Source organism: Ranitomeya variabilis, chromosome 4 (assembly GCF_051348905.1).
Source record: "Ranitomeya variabilis isolate aRanVar5 chromosome 4, aRanVar5.hap1, whole genome shotgun sequence".
Classification (NCBI taxonomy): Eukaryota; Metazoa; Chordata; class Amphibia; order Anura; family Dendrobatidae; genus Ranitomeya; species Ranitomeya variabilis.
In genome coordinates this window covers 59,924,580-59,930,579 of record NC_135235.1, presented here as the reverse complement: position 1 = coordinate 59,930,579, position 6,000 = coordinate 59,924,580, and positions in this window count along the sequence as shown.

Here is a 6,000-nt window from a genome sequence, read left to right as displayed (position 1 = left end):
AGAGCACAGTGGACCCAGGCAGAGCACAGGGGCCCCAGGCAGCATATGGGGCCCCAGGCAGAGCACAGTGGTCCCAGGCAGAGCACAGGGGCCCCAGGCAGCCTATGGGGCCCCAGGCAGAGCACAGTGGCCCCAGGCAGAACATGGGGCCCCAGGCAGAGCACGGGGCCCCAGGCAGAGCACAGGGGCCCCAGGCAGCATATGGGGCCCCAGGCAGAGCACAGTGGTCCCAGGTAGAGCACAGGGGCCCCAGGCAGCCTATGGGGCCCCAGGCAGAGCACAGGGGCCCCAGGCAGCATATGGGGCCCCAGGCAGAGCACAGGGGCCCCAGGCAGAGCACAGGGGCCCCAGGCAGCATATGGGGCCCCAGGCAGAGCACATTGGCCCCAGGCAGAGCACAGGGGCCCCAGGCAGAACATGGGGCCCCAGGCAGAGCACAGGGGCCCCAGGCAGAGCACAGGGGCCCCAGGCAGCATATGGGGCCCCAGGCAGAGCACAGGGGCCCCAGGCAGCATATGGGGCCCCAGGCAGAGCACAGTGATATTTTGGACCACTGTGCGGTGTTTCAGACCCCCTGTGTGATGTCTGGGGCCCTGTTCTTAAGTATATTAAAGATTAAAGTAACGTATATTAAAGTATATTATAGATCAAATTTGACACGTTTATGAGCACCATTGAGTGATATACTCAAGAATGACATAATTTTTCAACATTTTATGGTTTCAAACTGTAAACACTCAGAGTTTTTTTTACTTCAACTAGAAAACCTTAACGGTTCATAAAAAACTTGACTGTTCAGGATATGATAAAAGTCATAGTATTCTGAATCTTTAACTTATAAAGATACCTTTACATGGGGTGATTATTGGTTCCAGAGAGGCTTTCGGCCGATAATCGTACACATAGCTGGTGACAGGACAATACAATATAAACGTTCAAAGGTAAACACTGATAACATTAAAATCTAATATATAATTGCCTAGAATACTACTTCCGGCAATTTGTGCCAACTTCCGTGGCTTTGTCCGGAGATAATGTCCGGAGATAAGTGACGTCACCAGCGTCCTACACCCGCTCAGGGTGGACAAAGATATATGCCTTCGTGGTGCGCGGCACTTTTCTGATTGGTTGCCGCCTGCCGCGAGCGACCAATCAGAAATGTGCCGTACTGTCAAGAATTGTCAAGAGCTGGTGAGTGCAGCCATTTTTTGTTCTTTCTTACTATTATTTATTAACTAGATGGCAGCCCGATTCTAAAGAATCGGGAGTCTAGAATCCGTATATACTTTATTTATTCAAATGTAAGAATAATACAATTAATAAATAATAGTAAGAAAGAACAAAAAATGGCTGCACTCACCAGCTCTTGACAATTCTTGACAGTACGGCACATTTCTGATTGGTCGCTCGCGGCAGGCGGCAACCAATCAGAAAAGTGCCGCGCACCACGAAGGCATATATCTTTGTCCACCCTGAGTGGGTGTAGGACGCTGGTGACGTCACTTATCTCCGGACATTATCTCCGGACAAAGCCACGGAAGTTGGCACAAATTGCCGGAAGTAGTATTCTAGGCAATTATATATTAGATTTTAATGTTATCAGTGTTTACCTTTGAACGTTTATATTGTATTGTCCTGTCACCAGCCATGTGTACGATTATCGGCCGAAAGCCTCTCTGGAACCAATAATCACCCCATGTAAAGGTATCTTTATAAGTTAAAGATTCAGAATACTATGACTTTTATCATATCCTGAAAAGTCAAGTTTTTTATGAACTGTTAAGGTTTTCTGGTTGAAGTAAAAAAAAACTGAGTGTTTACAGTTTGAAACCATAAAATGTTGAAAAATTATGTCATTCTTGAGTATATCACTCAATGGTGCTCATAAACGTGTCAAATTTGATCTATAATATACTTTAATATACGTTACTTTAATCTTTAATATACTTAAGAACAGGGCCCCAGACATCACACAGGGGGTCTGAAACACCGCACAGTGGTCCAAAATATCGCTGTGCTCTGCCTGGGGCCCCATATGCTGCCTGGGGCCCCTGTGCTCTGCCTGGGGCCCCATATGCTGCCTGGGGCCCCTGTGCTCTGCCTGGGGCCCCTGTGCTCTGCCTGGGGCCCCATGTTCTGCCTGGGGCCACTGTGCTCTGCCTGGGGCCCCATATGCTGCCTGGGGTCCCTGTGCTCTGCCTGGGGCCCCATATGCTGCCTGGGGCCCCTGTGCTCTGCCTGGGGCCCCATAGGCTGCCTGGGGCCCCTGTGCTCTACCTGGGACCACTGTGCTCTGCCTGGGGCCCCATATGCTGCCTGGGGCCCCTGTGCTCTGCCTGGGGCCCCATATGCTCTGCCTGGGGCCCCTGTGCTCTGCCTGGGGCCACTGTGCTCTGCCTGGGGCCCCATGTTCTGCCTGGGGCCACTGTGCTCTGCCTGGGGCCCCATATGCTGCCTGGGGCCCCTGTGCTCTGCCTGGGGCCCCATATGCTCTGCCTGGGGCCCCTGTGCTCTGCCTGGGGCCACTGTGCTCTGCCTGGGGCCCCATGTTCTGCCTGGGGCCACTGTGCTCTGCCTGGGGCCCCATATGCTGCCTGGGGCCCCTGTGCTCTGCCTGGGGCCCCATATGCTGCCTGGGGCCACTGTGCTCTGCCTGGGGCCCCATATGCTGCCTGGGGCCCCTGTGCTCTGCCTGGGGCCCCATATGCTGCCTGGGGCCCCTGTGCTCTGCCTGGGGCCCCATGTTCTGCCTGGGGCCCCTGTGCTCTGCCTGGGGGCACTGTGCTCTGCCTGGGGCCCCATATGCTGCCTGGGGCCCCTGTGCTCTGCCTGGGGCCCCATATGCTGCCTGGGGCCCCTGTGCTCTGCCTGGGGCCCCATATGCTGCCTGGGGCCCCTGTGCTCTGCCTGGGGCCCCATATGCTGCCTGGGGCCCCTGTGCTCTGCCTGGGGCCCCTGTGCTCTGCCTGGGGCCCCATGTTCTGCCTGGGGCCCCTGTGCTCTGCCTGGGGCCACTGTGCTCTGCCTGGGGCCCCATATGCTGCCTGGGGCCCCTGTGCTCTGCCTGGGGCCCCATATGCTGCCTGGGGCCCCTGTGCTCTGCCTGGGGCCACTGTGCTCTGCCTGGGGCCCCATAGGCTGCCTGGGGCCCCTGTGCTCTGCCTGGGACCACTGTGCTCTGCCTGGGGCCCCATATGCTGCCTGGGGCCCCTGTGCTCTGCCTGGGGCCACTGTGCTCTGCCTGGGGCCCCATATGCTGCCTGGGGCCCCTGTGCTCTGCCTGGGTGTAGGACACTGGTGACGTCACTTATCTCCGGACATTAGCTCCGGACATTAGCTCCGGACAAAGCCACGGAAGTTGGCACAAATTGCAGGAAGTAGTATTCTAGGCAATTATATATTAGATTGTATTATTCTTACATTTGAATAAATAAAGTATATATGGATTCTAGACTCCCGATTCTTTAGAATCGGGCTGCCATCTAGTAATAAATAAATCTCTGACCTCCATTGAAACAAATGGGATGGCATTTTGGACTGCAGTCTGATAGGGATGAGCAAATCCAAAGTGTAAAGTTCTATGTTTGTACCGTACACCCAAACTTCCACGGGGTTTCACTCTTTCCTACAGTCTGAGTTTCTACAGGTTCAGGTCCGCTCACAACTACCCTCTATAAGCCAATGTAATTAGATGTCTTAGTTTTTTGCCTTGTGTGTAAGCTGGTGTTGGTCTTGTGCTAATACACAGGTAAAGGTCTCTCTTGCCGGCGATTCAGCAGCTTCCATTGACACCATGCCAATGCAACAGCGACTTCAGTTCCACTCTCCTACCTTGACAAGGCGTGATTGCCAACGTCATGCTGATAGACAGCCGGGTGCCCATTGCATAACTGTCCTTCAGAATGATGTCGATGGTCACACCCCATCGACAGAGCAGCCTGGATGAAGAAGAGCTGCTCAATTGATGTAGAGAAGCTGAATCGCCGGCAGGAGGGGTCAGTCACTGCTCTGAGCCTGTGCCAGGTACAACAGTCAAGTAGTTGCCTCTGCATAGAAAGTACTTGCCTGTTAGTTTTTAGGCACAAAGTGAAAAAAATAGTAGATAACCTCTTTAAATATCCCCACATGTTATGATGTCCCCACAGTCTCCCTACAAGTATTATTAAAATTTGTAAAAAAAATCATTTACTCACAGGACCTCGGCGAACCCACTGTCAGACAGTGACAATGTGTTAATGAACCCACACAGCGACATCATCGCTCATACATAACATCAGTGTCCCGGCACAATAACATCATTATGTCGATTTGCCCATGGCTTGTCCAGTGATTCACTATGCCGTACTGCAGGCCACAGGCCTAAAGTGACATGATGCCTACAGAACGAAGAGCAGTACTGCAAAGAGCCCATGTTTTCCAGCTCTACTGCAGCGATCAAAGGGAACCTGTCTCTGGGTTTTTCTTTTTTACTTCGCTCTGACCTTGGCAAGACAGAGTAAACTGTGACTGCGCAGGAGCTCGTTACCGAGAACAGTGTGTGGATGATGTAGAACGTGTCATCCACTTTTTGGATCAAGACTAGTGATGAGCGAATATACTCGTTACTCGAGATTTCTCGCGCATGCTCGGGGTCCTCCGAGTATTTCTTAGTGCTCGGAGTTTTACTTTTTCTTGCCGCAGCTGAATGATTTACATCTGTTAGCCAGCATAAGTACATGTGGGGATTCCCTGGCAACCAGGCAACCCCACATGTACTTATGCTGGCTAACAGATGTAAATCATTCAGCTGCGGCAAGAAAAACTAAAACTCCGAGCACTAAAAAATACTCGGAGGACACCCGAGCGTGCTCGTGAAATGTCGAGTAACAAGTATATTCGCTCATCACTAATCAAGACCAGTTATGCCCCTTAGGCCAGACCACCCAATAAGTGAGTATAATAAAAGCTATTTATTTGTTTAATGAAGAGCGCATTGGGAACTTACAGTGGCATGTAAAAGTTTAGGCACCCCTCTAAAGTAATAAAGAACAACCTTGGGTCATACTTGGATGTTCCGGCATGTTTATATTAAGTCTTAGATTTTTCTTTTGGTCGATAAGTTTATATTACAGAATTTATATCTTAATTGACAGGAACCTTAAGAAACTGCTGTAATCTGAGTGTCCGTGTCATGGGATAAGGAAGAGAAGAAGTAATTTGGTCATAAATAAGATATGAAGAGTAACACCTTATTTACAAAGGCAATATGACAAGAGTTCTTGAAATGATGGTATCACATGGGTGACATTTTGTATGAAAGTCATTTTCATCCTCGTCACAGATGTCTCTAATTACACAGGTCTGCAAAAAAAAAATTTTCAAGAGTTGTTTTGGTTATTCCACATAATCTTTATGTTTTTAAGTGTGCCGAATTCGAAAATGACTTCCGTTTTGTCATAGGACATCACGTTTTCTGACAATTTAAGTAACTATGTTAAATAAGACAATACCTCAAAATAAATGAAAATAAACTCATAAAATTAATTTTTTATTACAAATGTTTCATGAAAATAATTTTTTAACTGCAATGAGCTCGCTAACACACAGTAAAATCGATTCTTCTTCCCTGTGAGGCTTCTCTTGGTACATTTACGCTTGTGAGTAGCATCTGGAATGTCTCTCTGAAGCGTCCAACAGTAGTCTGCCATCATTGTAATGCTCCATCTTCCCTGGTATCTTCTTTCCATCTCTTTAATGTCCTGGTGGAATCGTTCACCTTGCTCTTCACTCACAGCTCCCAAATTTTTAGGAAAGTTGTCAAGGTGGGAATGGAGGAAATGCACTTTCAAACTCATCAGGCAACCTAAAGCTTGAAATACTTTCAGCATTCGTCCGACGATTTTTTTTGTAGTCAGGGTCTTTGTTATTGCCTAAGAATTTCTCTACGACCTCTTTAAATGCCAACCACCCTTCTTTTTGAGGATGCTTCATGGTATTGATAAACTCTTGATCAACTATAAG